The 22,986-nt window shown below is 47.0% G+C and overlaps 1 protein-coding gene across 2 annotated transcripts in view; it reads left to right on the top strand.

Moving 5' to 3' along the window:
• Positions 1–22,986, top strand: part of LOC137304205 (nuclear factor NF-kappa-B p100 subunit-like) — a 118,379-nt gene that overhangs the window by 14,935 nt on the left and 80,458 nt on the right. Inside the window, exon 1 of one of the 2 annotated variants that reach the window (XM_067972767.1) lies at positions 13,035–13,194. The exons of the other annotated variant lie outside the window; for it this stretch is intronic. The gene's annotated coding sequence lies outside the window, so the exon portion shown is untranslated. Of the gene's footprint in view, positions 1–13,034; positions 13,195–22,986 lie in introns of those variants that run through there. 2 annotated transcript variants of the gene reach the window in all.

The raw sequence follows: 22,986 nt of genomic DNA, 5'->3' as shown, positions 1-22,986 counted from the left end.
AAGGTCAAGGGTGGTTCCAAGAACTCCAGGGAACCTTGGATGTCAGGGGATATACGAGAATGGATTAGGAAGAAAAGGAGGGCTTTTGGCAGATACAAAAGGCTAAAGACGGAGGAAGCCCTAGAGGAGTACAAAAAGTGCAGGGGGATACTTAAAAAGGAAATTAGGAGATCAAGGAGGGGCCATGAAAAAACACTGGCGAGCAAAATAAAGGAAAATCCTAAGATGTTTTATAAGTATATTAAGGGTAAGAGGATGACTAGGGAAAAAATAGGGCCCATTAGGGACAAAAATGGCAGTCTGTGTGTGGAGCCGGCAGATGTAGGAGGGGTTCTAAATGAATTTTTTGCATCTGTTTTCATTATGGAGAAGGACGACGTAGACAGAGAAATACGACAGGGGGACTGTGATATACTCGAACATATTAACATCGAGCGGGAGGAGGTATTGGCGGTTTTAGCAGGCCTAAAAATGGATAAATCCCCAGGCCCGGACGAAATGTATCCCAGGCTACTGTGTGAGGCAAAGGAGGAGATTGCGGGGGCTCTAACACATATATTCAGAACCTCTCTGGCCAGAGGGGATGTGCCAGAGGACTGGAGAACCGCTAATGTAATACCATTATTCAAGAAGGGGAGTAGGGAAAAACCGGGGAACTACAGGCCAGTGAGCCTAACATCAGTGGTAGGAAAATTATTGGAAAAAATTCTGAAGGACAAAATTAGTCTCCACTTGGAGAAGCAAGGATTAATCAGGGATAGTCAACATGGCTTTGTCAAGGGAAGATCATGTCTGACTAATTTGATTGAATTTTTTGAGGGGGTGACTAGGCATGTGGATGAGGGTAACGCAGTGGATGTGGTATACATGGATTTCAGTAAGGCCTTCGATAAAGTCCCCCACAGGAGACTGGTCAAGAAGGTACGAGCCCATGGAGTCCAGGGTGCCTTGGCACTTTGGATACAAAACTGGCTTAGTGGCAGAAGGCAGAGGGTGATGGTCGAAGGTTGTTTTTGTGACTGGAAGCCTGTGGCCAGTGGGGTACCACAGGGATCTGTGCTGGGGCCCTTGCTGTTTGTGGTCTGCATTAACGACTTGGATATGAATGTAAAAGGTATGATCAGTAAGTTCGCTGATGATACAAAAATTGGTAGGGTGGTAAATAGCGAGGAGGATAGCCTCAGTCTGCAGGACGATATAGATGGGTTGGTCAGATGGGCGGAACAGTGGCAAATGGAATTTAACCCGGAAAAGTGCGAGGTGATGCACTTTGGAGGGACTAACAAGGCAAGGGAATACACAATGAATGGGAAGACCCTAGGCAAGACAGAGGGTCAGAGGGATCTTGGTGTGCAAGTTCACAGATCCCTGAAGGCGGCGGAGCAGGTAGATAAGGTGGTAAAGAAGGCATATGGGATACTTGCCTTTATTAGCCGAGGCATAGAATATAAGAGCAAGGAGGTTATGATGGAGCTGTATAAAACACTGGTTAGGCCACAGCTGGAGTACTGTGTGCAGTTCTGGTCGCCGCACTACAGGAAGGATGTGATCGCTTTGGAGAGGGTGCAGAGGAGATTCACCAGGATGTTACCAGGGCTGGAGCGCTTCAGCTATGAAGAGAGACTGGGAAGATTGGGTTTGTTTTCCTTGGAGCAGAGGAGGCTGAGGGGGGACATGATTGAGGTGTACAAAATTATGAGGGGCATAGATAGGATGGATACTAAGGAGCTTTTTCCCTTCGTTGAGGGTTCTATAACAAGGGGGCATAGATTCAAGGTAAAAGGCGGGAGGTTTAGAGGGGATTTGAGAAAGAACTTTTTCACCCAGAGGGTGGTTGGAGTCTGGAACTCACTGCCTGAGAGGGTTGTGGAGGCAGGAACCCTCACAACATTCAAGAAGCATTTGGATGAGCACTTGAAATGCCATAGCATACAAGGCTACGGACCAAATGCTGGAATATGGGATTAGATTAGACTGGGCTTGATGGCCGGTGCGGACACGATGGGCCGAAGGGCCTCTATCCGTGCTGTATAACTCTATGACTCTATGACCACATCCATTGGTTCTCCCTTATCTATTCTACCAGTTACATCCTCAAAAAACTCCAGTAGGTTTGTCAAACATGATTTCCCTTTCATAAATCCATGTTGACTTTGTCTAATCTCATTGATATTTTCTAAGTGTCCTGTTATCACATCCTTTATAATAGACTCCAGCATTTTCCCTACTATGGTGATGATTGTCCCCAAGTGTGGCTTTGGGCAACTCAAGGAGGGAACTCAATGGTATTAATTGAAAGATACAAAGGATGTTTATCCCAATTCATGTTTCATATGAGGAAATTATAGGCCAGTTTGTTTCAACTTGGCTGTGGGTAAACTCTCGAGTCCATAATATGCCATGAAATTGGACAGACAGCAAAAATTTGTAAATTTAATTGAATTGTTTGAAGAAATCACAGAGTATATCGGTGAAAGGAACGTGATGGGTGTTGTATGTATGGCTTTTCAAAAGTTGTTTGATACTGTTCCTCCCAAGAGACTTGTTAAGACATTTAAGGTGTGTAGTATTGAAGGGAATGTAAGCAGAAGGATAGAGGGATGGCTGGGTGACCAAAAGCAAAGAGCAGGGGTAAATAGGTGTGTTTTGGATTGGTGGGATGTAAGTAGTGTGTATCTCAAACATCTGTGCTGAGCCGCCTTTTGTTTTACATTGATGTAAATGACTTGGTTACAGATACAGGAGGAACGGTATTGAAGCTTGCTGATGACACCAAGTTAGGCACATGGAAAACCTTGAGGAAGAATGCAAGAGATTGCTGGAGGATATAGACACATTAGCGGAGTGGGCAGATTGTTAGCAGGTACAGTTCAGTGGAGGGAAATGTGAAGTAGTACATAGAATCATAGAATGGTTACAGCACAGAAGGAGGCCATTCAGCCCATTAAGCCTGTGCCGGCTCTCTGCAAGAGCAACCCAGCTAGTCCCATTCCCCCGCTCTTTCCCTGTAGCCCTGCAAATTTTTTCCCATCAAGTACTTATCCAATTCCTTTTTGAAAGCCACGATTGAATCTGCTTCCATCACCCTTTCAGGCAGCTCATTCCAGATCATAACCACTCGCTGCGTAAAAAAGTTTTTCCTCATGTTGACTTTGGTTCTTTTGCCAATCACCTTAAATCTGTGTCCTCTGGTTCTCGACCCTTCCGCTAATGGGAATAGTTTCTCTCTATCTACTCTGTCTGGACCCCTCTTGGTTTTGAATACCTCGATCAAATCTTCTCTCATCCTTCTCTGTTCCAAGGAGAACAACTCCAGCTTCTCCAGTCTATTCACATAACTAAAGTCCTTCATCCCTGGAACCATTTTAGTAAATCTTTTCTGCACCCTCTCTCAGGCCTTCACATCCTTCCTAAAGTACGGAGTTCAGAATTGGACAAAATACTCCAGTTGTGGTCGAACCAGTGTTTTATAAAGGTTCAAAATAACTTCCTTGCTTTTGAACTCTATGCCTCTATTTATAAAGCCAAGGATCCCGTATGCTTTTTAAACTTCTTTCTCAACCTACCCTGCCACCTTCAATGACCTGTGCACATATACCCCCAGGACTCTCTGTTCCTGCACCCTCTTTAGAATTGTACCCTTCAGTTTATATTGCCTCTCCTCATTCTTCCTGCCAAAATGTATGACTTTGCACTTCTCTGCGTTAAATTTCATCTGCCACGTGTCTGCCCATTCCACCAGCCTGTCTATGTCCTCTTGAAGTCTATCACTATCCTCCTCACTGTTCACTACACTTCCAAGCTTTGTGTCATCTACAAATTTTGAAATTGTGCCCTGTACACCCAAGTCCAAGTCATTAATATATATCAAAAAAAGCAATGACCCCTGGGGAACACCACTGCTCTCTGTTTCCTGTCACTTAGCCAATTCTGTATCCATGGACTTCAACTTTGCTGACAAGCCTATTATGTGGCACTTTATCAAACGCCTTTTGGAAGTCTAGATACACCATATCAACCACATTGCCCTCATCTACCCTCATTTTGGGAAAAAGAAGTGAGAGGAAGGTCCTTAACAGAATGGAAAAAAAGACAGATCGACGGGCGCGGATACACAGATCGACGGGCGCGAATACACAGATCGACGGGCGCGGATACACAGATCGACGGGTGCGGATACTCAGATCTTTAAAGGTGGGAGTGCAGGTAAAAAAAAAAATCCATAAAAAGGCAAATGGAATTCTGAATTTATCCAGAGGGACATTGAATATAAAAGCAAGGAAGTGTTGTGAATTTTTACAAGACATTGGTTAGGCCCCAGTTGGAGTATTGCATGCAGATCTAGATACCCTATTTTAGGAAGGACAGTCGGACCATGGAAAGGGCACAGAGAAGAACAAATCAAGAATGAGGGATTATAACTGTGAAGAAAAGCTTGAAAAATTAAGTTTTTTTTCACTGGACAAGAAAGGGATAAGGAAGGATCTCAAAGAGACTTTTAAAATGTAAAAGGTTTTCAGGTGGTAAATAGTGAAAGATTATTTCCAGTGGTTGGCAGGAATCAAGGGGGAATAAACTGAAGATTCTCACTAGAAGAATGAAAGGGGAAGTTAGAAGAATTTAATTTTCACACAGAGGGTTATTATAACATGGAATGCTTAACCACAGTGGTTATTGAGGTAGAGACTATAAAACCATTTAAAAGGAAATTGGATATGTATTTGAATAAGGATATGAAAGGATACAGGAAATGGGACTAGAGCAGGCAGCTCTAGCTGAACAGCGAGCACCAGCACGGGGCTGTAAATTCTGGTATAACCTTTGACTCCCTTGTTAATCAGGAATCTATTTAACTCAGCCTTAAAAATATTCAATGACCCTGCCTCCACCGCTCTCTGGGGAAGGGAGTTCCACAGACTCACGACCCTCTGAGAAAAAATTTCTCCTCATCTCCGTCTCAAATGGAAGACCCCTTATTTTAAACTGCAGCCCCTAGTTCTAGTCTCTCCCACAAGGGGAAACATCCCCTCAGCATCTACCCCTTCTAATCCCCTCAGGATCTTATATATTTCAATAAGATCACCTCTCATTCTTCTAAACTCCAATGTATACAGGCCCAACTTGTCCAACCTTTCCTCATAAGATAACCCCCTCATCCCAGGAATCAGTCGAGTGAACCTTCTCTGAACCGCCTCTAAAGCAATTATATCCTTTCTTAAATAAGGAGACCAAAACTGCACACAGTATTCTAGATGTGGTCTCACCAATGCCCTGAACCACTGTAGCAAAACATCTCTACTTTATACTCCATTCCCCTTGCAATAAATGACAAGATTCCATTTGCCTTCCTAATCACTTGCTGTACCTGCATACTAACCTTTTGTGATTCATGTACTAGGACACCCAGATCCCTCTGTACCTCAGAGTTCTGTAATCTCTCTCCATTTAAATAATATACTGCTTTTCTATTCCTCCTGCCAAAGTGGACAAGTTCACATTTTCCCACATTATAGTCCATCTGCCAAATTTTTGCCCACTCACTTAACCTATCTATATCCCTTTGCAGACTCCTTATGTCCTCTTCACAACTTACTTTCCTACCTACCTTTGTGTCATCAGCAAATTCAGCAATCATACATTCGGTCCCTTCATCCAAGTCATTGATATAGATTGTAAATAGTTGAGGCCCAAGCACTGATCCCTGTGGCACTCCACTCGTTACATCTTGCCAACCTTAAAATGACCCCTTTATACCTACTCTCTGTTTCCTGTTAGCTAACCAATCCTTTATCCATGCTAATATGTTACCCCCTACACCATGAGCTCTTATTTTGTGTAGTAGCCTTTGATGCAGCACCTTGTCAAAAGCCTTCTGGAAATCCAAGTACACCACATCCACAGGATCCCCATCATCCACGTTCCTCAAAGAACTCTAATAAATTAGTCAATGATGGATTAGCCGCCAATGATGGATTATTAACTGTAGGGAACAGAAGTGTCTAATTCTGGATCTTCTAACCACTTTTCCACAGAAATGATTTGGAAAAAGAATCACTTTAAATGTTGAGTTTTAAAACATTCAAGTGTTTAAAAAAAGGTGGTTTGAGGTATTGGGTAGTTAAGGTGCTAATGATCTAGTTTTAATGATGTTTCCTCATAGGCTGTAAATAATAATCAATTCATTAGCTTGTATCAATAATCGATAAACACCTCACACCCGTTGTGTTGAGAAGCCACTGATCTCGGATGCTCAGGATGTCTGGCAGGACATTATTTTTTGGCTGTGAGCAGCAAGAGATAAAACAGAGAGACAGACACAGGTAGAGAGGATTTTTGAAATAGGATACTGTGAAGGCAGTCAGATTTTTTTTTAAAGGGAAAGTTGTGAGGCAAAGTGGTGAGAAATACTGGAGAATAGTTAGAAAGCATCTTGTTTAAGTCAAGTAAGGCAAGGCACTGATGTGGCGTAGCATGGCATGTTCTTTATTTTGTATGAATACATGAAGTTAGATTGTACATATTAAAACAGGTGTATTGTAACTGGGAGAGCAGCTTACTGACTCATATCAGGCTTTGTCTCACCAAGTGTTTGCTCAGCCCTTTTTCCACAGAGATGGAATACGTGCAAAAGACCAATCTCTGGTTCAGATCACAAAGGGTAGGTCATGGTTAATGAACCTAATTGATTTTTTTGAGGAAGTAACTAAAGTAGTTGACAGGGGAATGTCTATGGATGTGGTTTATATGGACTTCCAGAAGGCATTCGTTAAGGTTCCACATAAGAGACTGTTAGCTAAAATTAAATCTCATGGAATTGAAGGCAAATTATTGACCTGATTAGGAGATTGTTTAGGTGGCAGACGACAGAGAGTAGGGATAATGGGTATATACTCGAATTGGAAGGAAGTGACTAGTTGTGTCCCCCAAAATTACAAGGAGACATTGATAGATTAAGTGAGTGGGCAAAACTGTGGCAGATGGATTTCAATGCAGGTAAGTGTGAGGTCATCCATTTTAGACCAAGAAAGGATAGATCCGAGTATTTTTTAAATGGTGAAAAGCTAGGAACAGTGGAGGTCCAAAGAGATTTAGGGGTCTATGTACACAGATCACTAAAATGTAGTGGGGTCAGGTGCAAAAAATAATCAAAAAGGCTAATGGAATGTTAGCCTTTATATCTAGAGGGCTAGAATATAAAGGGGAGGAAGTTTTGCTACACAAAGCCCTGGTTAGACCACATCTGTTGTACTGTGTACAGTTCCGGGCACCGCACCATAGAACGGATCTACTGGCCTTGGAAGGAGTGCTGCGCAGATTCACCAGAATGATACCAGGGCTCCAAGGGTTAGATCATGAGGAGAGATTACATAAACTAGGCTTGTATCCCCTGGAATATAAAAGATTAAGAGGTGATTTGATTGAGGTTTTTAGGATGGCGGGGGAGTCTAGGACAAGGGGACATAACCTTAAAATCAGAGCCAGGCCATTCAGGAGAGAAGTTAGGAAACACTTCTTCACACAATGGGTGGTAGAAGTGTGGAACTCTCTCCCACAAAAAGCAGTCGATGCTCAATTAATAATTCAATAGATTTTTGTAGAAGGGTATTAAAGGATATGGAGCCAAGGTGGGTGGATGGAGTCAAGACACAGATCAGCCATGATCTCATTTAATGGCGGAATGTCCTACTCCCATGTTCCTAAGAGGCGCGATTGTTAGATTCCTGGGTTACACGGCAGTGCAAGTGGGACAGTGAGTCAATCCCCATAAAAGTAAAGTGCTCAGGCTGCTTGGGAGTGACTGACGCCATTGAATCCAAGATGATATTTGCAGCAGACCCGAATACCAAGGCTGGAGGAGATTTGAAAGTGAGCAAGAGTCAGGCAGCAGGGAGTCACTGGAGCTCCGAGAGGGTAAAGGCTGCGGACTTCGGAACAAATGCCGATTTGTGGAAGATTGAGGTGGGGAAGCTGGCTCAGGTGTTAGATTTCCCGAGTATCTCTGTGATCGGCTCCCCACTTCCCCGTCCGAGGAAGCCAGTCTGCCGTCAGCTGGAGGCGGGCCTCGAGGGTATACCGGTCTGGACAAGGGTCTCCGTGCAGGTGAGGAAGTAGAGTGGAGGTGGAAGAAAGTGATATTGGTGATGGAATGGGAGGAAGCTCAGAGTGGAGTGGAATAATGCACTAAAGTTTTGCATCTCTTGACTCAGTCTAAGAAAGCAGGAGGGGGGCTGATGGAGAGACCATGTGGGTGCTGGCAGGAGTCGAAAGAGATGACTTTAGTTCTGCTGACATCAAGCTGGAAGACACGCCGGCTAACTGCATGGAATCAACAGCTTGTCTGAGCAGCTGATTCTAGGCAAGATTGTGCTAATCATTTCACCGTGTTTAACCAGCAGAGGATACAGCTCCTGCTCGCCCTCCCTAACTGTAACAAAAGAATACATCAGTTAAGAACTAGTTTAGTGTTAAATAGTTAAGAAAAGGGGAAACATCAATATAATGGAAACACAAATCTCTTTCTCAACTTACCAATTCTCTCCCCTCCCTCCTCTGTGACAGCATTGACCCCTTTCTGTGTTCTGGTTCCATGAATGCCAGTATCCTTCCCAGTGACCATTATGCAGGCATGAGCCTTAATAGTGAGGGTCAGGTTATTTGACTGTGGGGGGCATCACATTTCAGACTGAATCCCTCTGCTAACTGCCCTCACCTCCCATTCCACCAGAGGCTGCTGGACATCAGTCTGGAGTAGCTGATTTTCCTCTCCCTCGGCCAGTAATGATGTAGCAGCCCTACATCAACCCAGCTAACACGGGATAAAACCTGAAACTTCATGATCTATACAGCTCACTGGATAAACTCCATCAGACACTAAAGGAGCAGAACTTGCACACAAATTTCCATTGGAAACTTTAGAGTTACAATCTTAGAGATGCAGAACTCGGTGACTGGGCAGCTGCAGAAAGATATTTTGAGACAAGTCACTCCAGAATCGGGATTGAATGTGGCATTCCCTGGTTTATGTGGCTTAGCACAATGACATAACATACTTTCCTAAAGGCATCGAGCAGGTGGAATGATCTCCTCCATCCCTTCAACCTTCCATCTATGGGTCAAATAGATACTGGTCGGACTAACCTTGTACCATCTGACACTTTCTACACCTCAACGACATCCCCACTCCAACAGCAGAGCTTAAGTTTCTTGAATCTCCCTCGAAGCTCATTCCTTTTACTTGCAATCGTTGTTGCTTTTTTTTATTCGTTCACGGGATGTGGGTGTCGCTGGCGAGGCCGGCATTTATTGCCCATCCCTAATTGCCCTTGAGAAGGTGGTGGTGAGCCGCCTTCTTGAACCGCTGCAGTCCGTGTGGTGACGGTTCTCCCACAGTGCTGTTAGGAAGGGAGTTCCAGGATTTTGACCCAGCGACAATGAAGGAACGGCGATATATTTCCAAGTCGGGATGGTGTGTGACTTGGAGGGGAACGTGCAGGTGGTGTTGTTCCCATGCGCCTGCTGCCCTTGTCCTTCTAGGTGGTAGAGGTCGCGGGTTTGGGAGGTGCTGTCGAAGAAGCCTTGGCGAGTTGCTGCAGTGCATCCTGTGGATGGTACACACTGCAGCCACGGTGCGCCGGTGGTGAAGGGAGTGAATGTTTAGGGTGGTGGATGGGGTGCCAATCAAGAGGGCTGCTTTGTCCTGGATGGTGTCGAGCTTCTTGAGTGTTGTTGGAGCTGCAGTCATCCAGGCAAGTGGAGAGTATTCCATCACACTCCTGACTTGTGCCTTGTAGATGGTGGAGAGGCTTTGGGGAGTCAGGAGGTGAGTCACTTGCCGCAGAATACCCAGCCTCTGACCTGCTCTTGTAGCCACAGTATTTATATAGCTGGTCCAGTTAAGTTTCTGGTCAATGGTGACCCCCAGGATGTTGATGGTGGGGGATTCGGCAATGGTAATGCCGTTGAATGTCAAGGGGAGGTGGTTAGACTCTCTCTTGTTGGAGATGGCCATTGCCTGGCACAAATGTTACCATGTACCTCCCCTTTGAAGGGGGCGACCAGGATTCTACACTGCATTCCAGATGAGGCCTAAGCACGATTATTCCTCAGAATAACCTCTATATACTCCACTGTGTGGCTATGCCTCCCATTATTTTATTTCCTTTTTAGTCATGTCTTCACATTAGAAATGATGAATCTATCACCACTCCCAGGGCACATGTGAAAGAAAGAACTTTCACCCTTCACATTCTTTGGAGGTCCCAAAGCGCTTCATGACCAGTGAAGTATTTTTGAAATATGGTCACTATTATGTGAACAAACATGGTGCTCAATTTGTGCACAGCAAGATCCCAGAAACAGCAAGGAGATAAGTGACCAGATAGTCAGTTTGTGGTGGTGTCGTTTGAGGCAGGAATGTAGGCCAGAACACTGGGAGAACTAAACAAGTATTTCGATTGTACATATCTCACCTTGACTTACAAATTAATCAATTAAAAATTGTAAATTTCAGCTACAGGCTGACACTCTCTGTGGTCTTACATCATACCTGTTCTGGGCTCTTTGGAGATGTTAAAGTTTAAACCCGACTAACTACATCCTCCCTCCCTGCTTTACAATGGGTTCTGGTTCCAGCTCATCCAAGAAGCAGCAGTCCAACACTGCCCACGTCAAGAAACTGTACAAAATACAAATTGCTCTGGGAATTTCCAGCTGTTCCAGTGTCTATGGGCCTGAGCTCCAGGCGGGGGGTGCCTGTCCCTTTAAGGTTCCTGGGTCATTGTAGCTGCGGGGAGGGGGGATATTTGCATACGTTAGTACTATGAACCAATCAAAAAGCGACGTAATCCAGGGCCGCCAATCCGAGTACACGTTGTCCAGGACAAGACGTCATGGGAATTCCCCGAACCCCCGACACGGGCCGCAAATAGCAACAGGGGGTTTCCACTGGGGAGAGAGAGAGTGTGACAGGCAGAGGAGGAGAGAGAGAGAGAGGCAAAGGAGGAGAGAGAGAGTGTGAGACAGGCAGAGGAGGAGAGAGAGAGGCAGAGGAGGAGAGAGAGAGTGTGACAGGCAGAGGAGGAGAGAGAGAGGCAGAGGAGGAGAGAGAGAGGCAGAGGAGGAGAGAGAGAGTGTGACAGGCAGAGGAGGAGAGAGAGAGAGGCAGAGGAGGAGAGAGAGAGGCAGAGGAGGAGAGAGAGAGGCAAAGGAGGAGAGAGAGAGAGAGGCAAAGGAGGAGAGAGTGAGAGAGACAGGCAAAGGAGGAGAGAGAGAGTGTGACAGGCAGAGGAGGAGAGAGAGAGGCAGAGGAGGAGAGAGAGAGAGAGAGGCAAAGGAGGAGAGAGAGACAGGCAGAGGAGGAGAGAGAGAGTGTGAGACAGGCAGAGGAGGGGAGAGAGAGAGGCAAAGGAGGAGAGAGTGTGACAGGCAGAGGAGGAGAAGAGAGAGAGAGAGAGGCAAAGGAGGAGAGAGAGACAGGCAGAGGAGGAGAGAGAGAGAGTGAGACAGGCAGAGGAGGGGAGAGAGAGAGGCAAAGGAGGAGAGAGTGTGACAGGCAGAGGAGGAGAGAGAGAGGCAAAGGAGGAGAGAGAGAGTGTGAGACAGGCAGAGGAGGAGAGAGAGAGGCAGAGGAGGAGAGAGAGAGTGTGAGATAGGCAGAGGAGGGGAGAGAGAGAGGCAAAGGAGGAGAGAGTGTGACAGGCAGAGGAGGAGAGAGAGAGAGAGAGGCAAAGGAGGAGAGAGAGAGTGTGACAGGCAGAGGAGGAGAGAGAGAGAGAGAGGCAAAGGAGGAGAGAGAGAGTGTGACAGGCAGAGGAGGAGAGAGAGAGAGAGAGAGGCAAAGGAGGAGAGAGAGAGTGTGACAGGCAGAGGAGGAGAGAGAGAGAGAGAGAGGCAAAGGAGGAGAGAGAGAGAGAGAGAGGCAAAGGAGGAGAGAGAGAGAGAGAGAGAGGCAAAGGAGGAGAGAGTGAGAGAGACAGGCAAAGGAGGAGAGAGAGAGTGTGACAGGCAGAGGAGAGAGAGAGAGAGACAGGCAAAGGAGGAGAGAGTGTGACAGGCAGAGGAGGAGAGAGAGAGAGACAGGCAAAGGAGGAGAGAGAGAGAGACAGGCAAAGGAGGAGAGAGTGAGACAGGCAAAGGAGGAGAGAGAGAGTGAGACAGGCAAAGGAGGAGAGAGAGAGTGAGACAGGCAAAGGAGGAGAGAGTGAGACAGGCAGAGGAGGAGAGAGAGAGTGAGACAGGCAAAGGAGGAGAGAGAGAGTGAGACAGGCAAAGGAGGAGAGAGTGAGAGAGAGACAGGCAAAGGAGGAGAGAAAGAGTGAGAGAGACGGGCAAAGGAGGAGAGAAAGAGTGAGAGAGACGGGCAAAGGAGGAGAGAAAGAGTGAGAGACGGGCAAAGGAGGAGAGAAAGAGTGAGAGACGGGCAAAGGAGGAGAGAAAGAGTGAGAGAGACGGGCAAAGGAGGAAAGAGTGAGAGAGACGGGCAAAGGAGGAGAGAAAGAGTGAGAGACGGGCAAAGGAGGAGAGAAAGAGTGAGAGACGGGCAAAGGAGGAGAGAAAGAGTGAGAGACGGGCAAAGGAGGAGAGAAAGAGTGAGAGACGGGCAAAGGAGGAGAGAGAGAGACGGGCAAAGGAGGAGAGAGAGAGAGACGGGCAAAGGAGGAGAGAAAGAGTGAGAGAGACGGGCAAAGGAGGAGAGGAAAAAGTACAGAGAGGTTAGACAGACATAAAAAGTGATGAGAGGGTACTGAAAACAAAGAGACACGAGCAAAGAGAGGACCAGTGAGAAGGGCAGGCAAATAGTGAGAGGAGAGTGTGGAGAGAGGGGAGGGGAGCAGAGAGGGTGAGACAGTGAGAGGGGAGGGTGAGGGGGGAGGGTGAGGGTGAGACAGGGGGAGGGTGAGGGGGAGACAGGGGGAGGGTGAGGGGGAGACGGGGGGAGGGTGAGGGGGAGACGGGGGGAGGGTGAGGGGGAGACGGGGGGAGGGTGAGGGGGAGACGGGGGGAGGGGAGGGGAGACGAGGGGAGGGGAGGGGAGAGTGAGGGTGGAGACGGGGAGGGGAGGGGAGGGACCAGCCCATTCTACCAGAGACTGAATCAGGCGGAGGGAGAGAGCGGAGCGCGGCCCGGGAGCCTCTCCGCCCCGGATGAGTGAACACTGAAGGCAGCCGGTGTTTGGAGGCGAAGCGCCGCTCTCAGGTACGGGGTGAGCCCGGGGACCCCCTCCCGACAGCTTGTTTGGGGGGCGGGGGGCGGGTGTGTGTCGGGGGCCTCCCAGGCTCTGCCCGGCCCGGCCCGGTGTGTTGTATTCGGGGTTTATTAATGTGAGGAGCCGGAGCCTCCCGGGGCCCCGAGTGAAGCTCCAGTTTAACGGTTTTTGCCGAGAGCGATGCCCGAGGATCGAGCCTCAGGAGCCGGCGCTGTGAGCGGGTCGGGCATCGCCCCGGCCCCGGCCCCCCGGCCCCCCGCCCCCCCGCCCCCCGGCCCCCCGGCCCCGGCCCCGGCCCCCGCCCCCGGCCCCCGCCCCCGGCCCCGGCCGCTCACTGTGACCGCGAGTGCTGGGGATAAAAAGCCCGGGTCTGGAGGTGGGCCCACACTGACCTCAGGCCTCGGGAGAGGACTGAGCCCGGGGCCCCGCTCCGGGGAGATGACGGGGACTGGGGGGGGGGGGGGAGATGACGGGGACTGGGGGGGGGGGACTGGGGGGGGGGAGAGATGATGAGGACGGGGGGGGGGGGGGGGAGATGACGGGGACTGGGGGGGGGGGGACTGGGGGGGGGGGGGGGGGAGATGACGGGGACTGGGGGGGGGGGGCTGAACCGTGATGCCCTCCAGGAACACTCTCCCCACGGGAGCAGATGGATTGGTGCCTTCAGAGAGGAAGGAGCCTCTGCTCACAGGTGTGAGAGAGGTTCACACTCACTGGAATCACTTCAGTGTCACTACAGCACCTCATAATTTGCACAATCATCCTTAATTTGCACAAAAAATCCCTAATAAGGTGCTGGGAATGTACTTTACGTGTTGACAACCAGCCATGTGGTAATGTGTCAGAAAGCTGCCCCATGGACTTCCCCCCCCCCCCCCCCCCCCCCCCCAGATGGTTCAGTGCCTAAATGATGTAGAACTGAGTCACACAGACGAGGAAGGCTCAAGGTTTGATTCCCAGTCGGCGATCTCAGCCAGGCCGCTGGTAAGGGGGCTACAGCTGACCTCCGAGTCCCTGGGTTCGGCAGGGTGAAATCGCCCAACCCCATTCCTGATCGCTGCCTTTCACTCCCTTGCTGGAAATGTGTGAGGATTTGACACAGACACAATCACGCTTGGTTGTGACGGCTTGCATTGTCCAATAGCCTAAGCTGTTGTCTAGGATCACGTATGAAGAACAGGCAAGGTGCTGTCGCGTTGCCAGCACCCATGGTGTGAGGAAATTGCAGCAAAAAATGTTCATCATTATGGAAAATGACACAAGGCTGTGCTTCGCCCTTCCAGAACTGGTGACATCTCCTGATAACTATCTGGCCTCTAGTTTCCAACTAACACCATTTTATAAAGAGTCTCAGTGGGCTGTAATTTGCTGCAGTGGGACATCTCATCGTGTGCCCCATTAGTTAGACTTTTTCCTGCACCCTTCAGCTCAAAAATATTTTGCCCTGTAAGCTGTTGGAAGTGCGGGCTGTTAACAGGGCGTCTGGGACCTTAGTGAACGATGGGACAGTCTATCTCCTTAACCAATGAGATTTAAGGATTGAGAAAGATACAGAGAAACGACAGAGAAGGGGTTTGAATTGAGTCAAATCAGGTATAGAAAGAGAAATAAAGTGAGGGAAAGAAAGATTGCATTAAGAAAGAGAGAAGAGAGACAAAGGAAAAGTAAGATTTAAAAAGGACCTTTTTAAAATATCCAACAACAATTCACTACCTGAAGGAATGAGATTCCACACTTTTAATTGTTCACTTTCTGGGCAAGAGAGGTTGATTGGCAGTCATTAAAAGGGTACTTACACTGTTAATTACTCGACTTAATTTCTGTGGTGAGTTTAATGTTCAAATGGAGCAACTTCATGAAACTCATGGGAAGGTTGAGGGCAAGATGCCGTTTTCACGAAGCTAACGGGAGCGTCGCAAATCGTCCAGCAGCTTCCTTACCACAAGTTGCTGCCGATTTTGCACATGCCGATATTTTTTCAGCAAATTCCGGCTGAGTATTTCTACCTTTTTTGTTCTTCGCGCCTGAGTGCTGGAATTCTCATGAGTTTTGTGTAACGGCAACTGTGGAACTATGGTAATTGCATAAGATTTATTTGGGTTAAAGTTCTGGGTCTGTAAGGTTTTGATCTTTCGTTCGGTGAAGTTAGCTTTCTAATGTAGAGCTTGACGTTCTGGAGATTAGCTGTTTGATCCAAGACTCATGACTGGTGAAATCCAGATCTATTAACTCCAAATAGCTCAGAATAGGCAACCAAAGTGGGGATGCATTCATTCTAATCTTCTGAAGCTTGTGGATTGGAAGGTAGTAAATGTTATACCATGATTCAAAAAAGGAAGGGGCAAACTAAATAACTATCATCCCGTGAGCGTCAGCAGTGGAAAAATTGCAAGAATTCATTATCAGGGACAGAGAACACTTTGAAATATAAGCAGATTAGGTTTGTGAGAGGAAGCTCATATCAAACCAACCTGATAGAGTCACAAATGGTGAATCGAGGAGAATCAATGAATATCGTATACGTCAAATTTTAGAAGGCACTTGATAAGGTTCTGCACAAGAGATTGAAGGGAATGGATGGCAATCTCATAACATAGATAGGAAACTGGTTGGGAGATGAAGTAACGCAGAGGGTTGACGAGGGTAGTGCGGTTGATGTTGTGTATATGGACTTTCAGAAGGCGTTTGATAAAGTACCACATAATAGACTTGTTAACAAAATTGAAGCCCATGGGATTAAAGAGACAGTGGCAGCTTGGATACAAAATTGGCTAAGGGACAGAAAGCAGAGAGTAGTGGTGAACGGTTATTTTTAAGACCGGAGGGAAGTATACAGTGGTGTTCCCCAGGGGTCAGTATTAGGACCACTGCTCTTTTTGATACATATTAATGACCTGGACTTGGGTATTCTGAGCATAATTTCAAAGTTTGAAGATGACAAGAAACTCAGAAATGTAATAAACAGAGGATAGAAACAGATTTCAGGAGGACATAGACTGATGAAATTTAATTCAGAAAAGTGCGAAGTGATGCATTTTGGTAGAAAGAATGAGGAGAGGCAATATAAACTAAATGGTACAATTTTAAAGCGGGTGCAGGAACAGAGAGAGACCTGGGGGTGCACATGCACAAATCTTTGAAGGTGGCAGGACAAGTTGAGAAGGCTGTTTAAAAAAAGCATATGGGATCCTTGGCTTTATAAATAGAGGCATAGGGTACAAAAGCAAGGAAGTTATGCTAAACTTTTATAAAACACTGGTTAGGCCTCAGCTGGAGTATTGTGTTCAATTCTGGGCACTGCACTTTAGGAAAGATGTCAAGGCCTTAGAGAGGGTGCAGAGGAGATTTACTAGAATGGTACCGGGGATGGAAGACTTCAGTAATATGGAGAGGCTGGGGTTATTCTCCTTAGAGCAGAGAAGGTTAAGGGGAGATTTGATGGACGTGTTCAAAATTATGAAGGGTTTTGACAGAGTAAATAAGGAGAAACTGTGGCAGAAGGGTCAGTAATCAGAGGACACAGATTTAAGCTAATTGGCAAAAGAATCAGAGACAACATGAGGAAAAAAAATTTACACAGCGAGTTGTTCTGATCTGGAATGCGCTGCCTGAAAGGGCGGTGGAAACAGATTCAATAGTAACTTTCAAAAGGGAATTGGATAAATACTTGAAGGGAAAGAATTTGCAGGGCAATGGGGAAAGAGCAGGGGAATGGGACGAACTGGAATAGCTCCTTTTGAAAGAGCTGGCACAGGCACGATGGGCCAAATGGCCTCCTCTGTGCTATATCATTGTATGATTCTAGGTGATGGAGACAGATGGGATAAAAGGATCATTGTCGGATTGGCAGTTAATAACAACAAGTGGTGACCCATAGGTAATGAACGGCCATTTTTTGGGAATAGAAGATGGTTATCCAAGTTTGAGATAATACTAAGGGAGATGGTGGAGTTTTTTTTTTGTGAAGATGATGACCAAAAGGATCCAGACACATAAATCATTAAAAGCTTGCTCACGGGCACAAAGAGTGATCAAAAAGACAAATGGGACGTCACAAGATATGGAATATAAAATCAGAGAAATACCACTGTTGCTATACGCAGGGCGCGGGGCAGCGCTGTGCACGGGGCGGTTGTTTTGGATTCCAGCTTAGGAAGGATACATTGGAGGAAGTGCAGCAGCAATTCACCAGGCTGGTACCCGGGATGAAGGGATTGAGCTGTGATGAGAAATGGGTAAACGTGAGGTAAATTTGTTGGAGATGAAGAGATTAGGAAGACATCAGTTTGAAGTGTTTAAAATAATGAAGAGAATTGACAGGGATTAACCTTTCCCTCTGGTTGGTGAATCCAGAATAAGGGGATATGGAATCATAGAAATTGTAGCACAGGAGGAGGCCATTTAGCCCATCGTGCCTTTATCTGTGCTAGCTCTTCAACTGGAGCTGCCCACTGTAATCCCATTTCCCTGCCTTTTGCCCGTCTCCTTTTATATTCTTTTCAGATACTTGTGCAATTATTTTTTAGCCTCATGTGGTGAAGTGTTTCCTGTTCTAATAACTCTCTGTGTGGAAAAGCTTCTAATTCCTCCCTTTGTTCTTCTCCTAATAATCCTCAGTCTGTGCCCTTTGCTACAGATGCAGCAACCAGTGGGAACAATCTTTCACTATCTGCTCTCCTTTTTATTATTTTGAAAACTTCTATTAGATTCCCCTTAAACTCCTCTGGTCAAATGAAAAGGCTCCAATTTTTTTGAGCCTTCATAACAAAAACCTCTCATTCCTCACTATCATTCTCGTGAATCTTCACTGTCCCCTTTCCAGTGTACTAATATAGTCTTACAATTGGACCTATGCTGGTTATAAGTTTCTTTACCAAAAAGATGGTGAGAAATTGGAATGCAGTGTGCTAAAGCCATTGAGACAAAGTTAGCTGAGATGTTTTAAAGGGAGATGGAAAGAGAACCCCTGGAATTCAAGCTAAAGCTCAGCAAGGCCTCTTAAACCCCGACACACGCCCAGAAAAGCCAGTGGCCCAAAACCAGCCCTGAATATAAGCCTAATGTCACATCGTATTGTTGTGTCTTGTTGATAAATTAAGGCACGTGATGTTAAGGGAGTAGACAGCATAGGTAGGGAATTGGTTAAAGGATAGAAGACAGTGGTGGTTAATGGGTGATTTTTAGACTAGAGGGAAGTCTATTGCAAAGGAAATACAGTGGACATTGTGTGTATAGATATTCAAAAGGTGATGGATAAGGTGCCAAATAGGAGATTGTTGATTAAAATGAAGGCTCTGGGTATTAAAGGGATTGGAGCAGCCAGAAAATGGTGAGTGGTAATTAATGGCTGCGTTTGATGTCTGTGGGGGGCTGTAAACAGTGACTATTGCTCTTGGTATTTATAAGTGATCTGGACTTGGATACAGATCACTATCAGTATTTGCAGATGACACAAAATCAGAGAGTGTGGTTAACTGTGAGGAGGACAGAGACAGGTTAGTAGATTGAGCAGAGAGATACCAGAGAAATGCGAGATGATCCATTTTGGAGGAAGAATGAGAGGAAAAATACACTAAATGGTAAAACTTAAGAGTAGAGGGGCAGTGAGACGGAGGGGTTCAGAGGACAGTTAAAAGAGCTTTTTTATATAAAAAAAATACAAATGTGATCCTAGCGTTTATAAATAGGGATATAAGTTACAAAAGTGAAGAGGTAATGATAAACTGATACAAATCCTTGGTTACGCTGCAGTTAGAATATTGTGGCCAACTTTACTTTAGGAAAAATGTGAAGGCCATGGAGAGGGTGCAGAAGAGATTCACTAACATGGTGTATGGGATGTGGGACTATGGCTATGAGGAGAAACTGGGGCTCTTTTCATTAGAGGAGAACCGATGGAGGGTTCAAAATGAGGTAAATCGGGAAAAGCTATTTCCACTAGTAGTTGAGTTGGTAACTAGAGGGAATAAAGAAAAATCATGACCAAAAGAATGAAGGGAGAGGGTCGGGAAATGTTTATGTGGAGGTTTGTTAGAACATGGATTGTCCGACAGGAAACAGTGTGATTGGCAGCATGCTTACAATACTTTGTGATTCTTCACGTCAAGGTATGGTTTTAGGAACTGTGATCTGCAAATCCATTTATTTGTGGAATAATTGGTGCAGGGTAATTTTTACCATCCTTTGATAACATAAGAAAAGACAGAGTAAAACTTTCCATTGCCGAGTCCCTGAGTATTATTCATCACCAGACATCGAGCCACTGACCAGCTGTCCAACAGCTCAAAGTGCCATCTTCAAAAGTACAAATCACTTCACAGATACAAGATGGGAAAGCGTGAGTGCCCAGTTTTTCATTACTGTCCTGAAAGCATTGATTCTTTTCCGCGATGTGGTTGCACTCTTGCAGGAAACCCTTTGGTAAAGTGCTCCTGGGCCATTTATCCAGGAGTGTACAGAGTGTTGTGACTGTGACGGGCATCCACGCTCTGAGTGTGACACTCACTCCCTCCCTCCCTCCTTCCCTCCCTCCCTCCCTCCTTCCCCCGCTGGGACACCAAGCTCATTGTTAATGGCCCCATTGCTTTAAGCTGTGACTGGTTCCTCAGTATGGACTGAGACGTTCCTGCTATTCTTCCTTATGTGTATTTACCCTTGGACTATGAACCCCAGGAACTGCTAGTCATGTCCGTCTAAAGGAGATACTTCTAAAAACAAGTTCTCAGAATCGTATGTTTGACCAGGTCACCCACTGACCAGATCTGTCCTGAGCCTGACTGCCCCGCTCCCTGCTTCTGTTCAATTGTAGGGTCCAAGGAGCCTTTTGCTGCAGAATAATTCCGAGTCAGTTAGTGAGATCAGAGCTAGGTTACTATTGGAGACAATTGGAGAAGTTTTTCAGGCAGCTGGAGAGAGTAGCGAGGCCCCACTTTTATTAACCAACTTTTTCCCTCTTTGTTACAGTCACTGACCTTTGCTGTGTACGGGTCCCCTACATGTGGCCACCCTCTGGTATATGAGCAATTTTATCCCCTCAGCCTGGGGCCATGGAGCCTGAATGCTCCCTCGCTCAGGTCAGCTAAATTAGCACAAGCTGGGGATTCAATCTGTGACCTGCTGGCCTGCATGGCAGTGCCTTTACCCAGTGGGCAATTTGGTCAAATGGAAGCTTTGTCCATCAGCTTGAGTGGGGTAGTGGGGGAGGTCTGACTGGACCCACCAATCAGCTTGAGGGACAATAACTGTCGAATTTTGCAGAACCTTGAAGTGGGGCAGATTGGTGATGAACCTGCACCCTCCCGGGGGCCAGGAATCGGGGCAGTGGGAGGGGCCAGGAATCGGGGCAGTGGGAGGGGCCAGGAATCGGGGCAGTGGGAGGGGCCAGGAATCGGGGCAGTGGGAGGGGCCAGGAATCGGGGCAGTGGGAGGGGCCAGGAATCGGGGCAGTGGGAGGGGCCAGGAATCGGGGCAGTGGGAGGGGCCAGGAATCGGGGCAATGGGAGGGGCCAGGAATCGGGCCAGTGGGAGGGGCCAGTGGGAGGACTGTAATTGGACACTGCAGAGGACGGGGCGGGGGGAGAGGGTATAAACAGCGGATTGGCATGACAATAATTGGGCACTGTTGGGGCAATGCAGTAGACATTGGTCTTTCACCTCCAGGATCGAGGTTCCAACACTTTCGAGACTGACTGAATGAAAGTTTCCTCTGTTGGCTGTAGGGTTTCAATTTGAAATAAATTTGAGTTTACAAATATCCCACTGGGGCTGAAGCATATTATCATGCAGAGCAGAAGAAGCTTTCTATCTAACCCTGCCCTGGGAGTGTTTGATGCTAAGGCTGGATGCCTGAAATGGGAAAGTGTTCCATTTCCAACACTAATATCCCTCAATTTGAACACAAAATTAACAGAAGAAAAGTAGTGAGCTACAGTAATCAGATGGCAGTGCCCTTTGATTGATGTAAACTACACAAGATTTCTATTTTGTTTATACATGAAGCGAGATTTAAGCTTTCTGGTCGTATTTTAATAAAGGCGACTTCCTGAATTAATGCTGTGTCATTCTATAAAATTGAATAGCAAAAATTATGCTGAAAAGAAGGAAGTAAAATTATTATCCTTCATCTGTGTGAGAGGGAAATTCCAGGGCTACTGTACACACCTATCTCTCCAACACATGCCCGCCCATCCCCACTGTACACACCTATCTCTCCAACACATGCCCGCCCATCCCCACTGTACACACCTACCTCACCAACACATGCCCGCCCATGCACTGTACACACCTACCTCACCAACACATGCCCGCCCATCCCCACTGTACACACCTACCTCACCAACACATGCCCGCCCATCCCCACTGTACACACCTACCTCACCAACACATGCCCGCCCATGCACTGTACACACCTACCTCACCAACACATGCCCGCCCATCCCCACTGTACACACCTACCTCACCAACACATGCCCGCCCATCCCCACTGTACACACCTACCTCACCAACACATGCCCGCCCATCCCCACTGTACACACCTATCTCTCCAACACATGCCCGCCCATCCCCACTGTACACACCTATCTCTCCAACACATGCCCGCCCATCCCCACTGTACACACCTACCTCACCAACACATGCCTGCCCATCCCCACTGTACACACCTACCTCACCAACACATGCCCGCCCATCCCCACTGTACACACCTATCTCTCCAACACATGCCCGCCCATCCCCACTGTACACACCTATCTCTCCAACACATGCCCACCCATCCCCACTGTACACACCTACCTCACCAACACATGCCCACCCATCCCCACTGTACACACCTACCTCACCAACACATGCCCGCCCATGCACTGTACACACCTACCTCACCAATGCATGCCCGCCCATCCAATATACACACCACCTCACCATCAGGTAGCTATTGGAACATATAGTTGGGATTGCTGTAGGCATTGGATGGTATTGTGTTGGGTATAGTTGGGATTGCTGTTGGTATATGCTGCTTTTTTAGTGTTGATAAAAGTAACTAGAGAACATAAGAAATAGGAGCAGGAGCAGGAATAGGCCATTCGGCCCCTCGAGCCTGCTCCGCCATTCAGTAAGATCATGGCTGATCTTCGACCTCAACTCCACTTTCCCGCCCGATCCCCATATCCCTTGATTCCCCTAGAATCCAAGAATCTATCTATCTCAGCCTTGAATATATTCAACGACTCAGCATCCACTGCCCTCTGGGGTAGAGAATTCCAAAGACTCTCAACCCTCTGAGTGAAGAAATTCCTCCCCATCTTAGTCTGAGGATAAGGGTTGTCCATTTAAAACTATGTCCTCTAGTTCTAGACTCTCCAGCCAGGGGAAACAACCTCTCGGCATCTACCCCGTCAAGCCCCCTCAGAAACTTATATGTATCAATGAGATCACCTCTCATTCTTCTAAACTCCAGAGAGTATGGGCCCATTCTACTCAATCTCTCATCATAGGACAACGCTCTCATCCCAGGAATCAATCTAGTGAACCTTCGTTGCACCCCCTGTAAGGCAAGTGTATCCTTCCTTAGGTAAAGAGACCAAAACTGTGCACAGTGCTCCAGATGTGGTCTCACCAAAGTACAACTGTAGCAAGACTTCCTTATTTTTGTACTCCAACCCTTTTGCAATAAAGGCCAACGTGCCATTTGCCTTCCTAATTGCTTGCTGTACCTGCATGATAACTTTGTGTTTCATGTGCAGGGACACCCAAATCTCCCTGAACACCAACATTCAATAATTTCTCAC

The sequence above is a fragment of the Heptranchias perlo genome, chromosome 36, assembly GCF_035084215.1.
Source record: "Heptranchias perlo isolate sHepPer1 chromosome 36, sHepPer1.hap1, whole genome shotgun sequence".
Lineage (NCBI taxonomy): Eukaryota > Metazoa > Chordata > Chondrichthyes > Hexanchiformes > Hexanchidae > Heptranchias > Heptranchias perlo.
The sequence above is the reverse complement of the archived record's forward strand: the minus strand, read 5'-3'. Positions and strand labels throughout refer to the sequence as shown.